The 1,778-nt window shown below is 33.6% G+C and overlaps 1 pseudogene; it reads left to right on the top strand.

Moving 5' to 3' along the window:
• Positions 1-659: 659 nt before the first annotated feature.
• LOC126765338 (tigger transposable element-derived protein 1-like) lies at positions 660-1,425 on the top strand (annotated as a pseudogene).
• Positions 1,426-1,778: the final 353 nt, after the last annotated feature.

The raw sequence follows: 1,778 nt of genomic DNA, 5'->3' as shown, positions 1-1,778 counted from the left end.
TGTTTAGTTTGAAAGATGAAATATTACCAACAAAACAAAATTTTACAGTGAGGCTGACTTCGAAAACATACTACCGCAAACTATCGATACGGTATGAATGCAGTGCACTCAGTCCTTTTTTTACGCGATCTCTTTTTACGCAGCGCAAATTCCCTTTTTTACGCGAATTTCTCACTTTAACGCGATTGCTTTTTTTCGTTTTTTTTAAAGAATTTCAATTTTTGCTAGCTTTACAATGGAAGCTATTTCAGGAAAAAATAAAAAACGCAAAGTAATTTCTTTAGAAACAAAAATAAAAGTTTTGGACTATCTAGAGCAGAAGCTGGCCCAACAAATGTGGGGAAGAGGCTTGGACTCAGTGAATCTACAGTGCGGACAATAAAAAAAAATTAAAATGCAATTAGAAAATCTGTAGTTTCCGGTAAAAATGTAAATTCGAAGAAAACTTCATACTCAAGAAATGTTCTTATTGAAGAAATGGAAAACCTATTAACAATTTGGATTGAGGATCTCAACCAGAAACGAATCCCAGTTGATACTACAACAATAAAACAAAAAGCTCTATGTATTTTTAATCGATTAACATCGAACTAAGAAAACGAATTTTCAGCTAGTGGTGGATGGTTTTCGAAGTTTATTGAAATTCAATTATCCAACCGATGGATCAAGGCATTGTTGTTACTTTTAAAATGTACTACCTCAAAAAAACTTTTCAGTGCATTATGGAAAAACTGGAGGAAAATCCTGAATTGGACTTCACCGATGCTTGGAAAAATTTTTCTATCAAGGATTGCATCTTGTACGCGTCAAAAGCAATTTCTGAAATAAGGCAACATACGTTAAACGCATGCTGGAAATCTCTTTGGCCAGAATGTGTTAAAAGTGGTATGTCCGTAACAAGCAATTCAACTAATTATTCAGATATCATTGATTTAGCACGTTCCGCGGGAGGAGAAATTCTTGCAGATATGACGAGAGAAGATATTGACGAGATTCTTCTAGACCGAGAGCTCGATGATGACGATTTGATTGAAATAGCTACGGAAATAATCGAATCGGAAAATGGCAGCGACACCGAGATAGACGAGCATCCAATTAAAGCAGAGACGATTAAGCAAGGTCTTAAACTTGCAGCAGAATTGGAAAATTATTTAGTAGCAAATGATACTGATGTCGAACGTGCACGAACTTTTCAAAAATAATTGAGTCTCTGCATTTTAAGATATAAATAACTAGAACATTCAAACAAAATTAATTGAATTTATGGTGCAAACTCAGTCGGAGATGCTAAGTCAATCAGAACATCAATCCATAGTTCTTACTATTGATTCTGATACAAATTCTAGTGATATCAGTGCCGGCCATCAAAATAAGCGGCTAAGAATAATTTCCACTACGGATAATGACAGTGATTAAACAGCATTCAACGGTTTTTTGAATAAATCTACCTCTTTTCTATTTTCTTCTCTTATATATATGGTTTTTGTTTTGTATTTTTTATTTTGTTATGAATGAATAAATTATAAGTCTGAAATTTGAAACTTATTGTATTGTTTTTGAATATTTTTTTGCGCGTATATTTTGTTATACGCGATATTTTTTATATTCGGAACCAATTCGTCAGTTAATATTGGAAAACTTTTATTTTTTTTACGCGATTAGTGGCAGAACCAATAGTCGCGTAAAAAAGGACTGAGTGTATTTATAATTGTCAAAAAGCATCAACCTTATTTAGGCTGCGCGATTTTCTCCCTCACTGCGCAACCACTACCAGGTTA

This window comes from Bactrocera neohumeralis, unplaced genomic scaffold (assembly GCF_024586455.1).
Source record: "Bactrocera neohumeralis isolate Rockhampton unplaced genomic scaffold, APGP_CSIRO_Bneo_wtdbg2-racon-allhic-juicebox.fasta_v2 cluster10, whole genome shotgun sequence".
NCBI classification, from domain to species: domain Eukaryota; kingdom Metazoa; phylum Arthropoda; class Insecta; order Diptera; family Tephritidae; genus Bactrocera; species Bactrocera neohumeralis.
The sequence above is the reverse complement of the archived record's forward strand: the minus strand, read 5'-3'. Positions and strand labels throughout refer to the sequence as shown.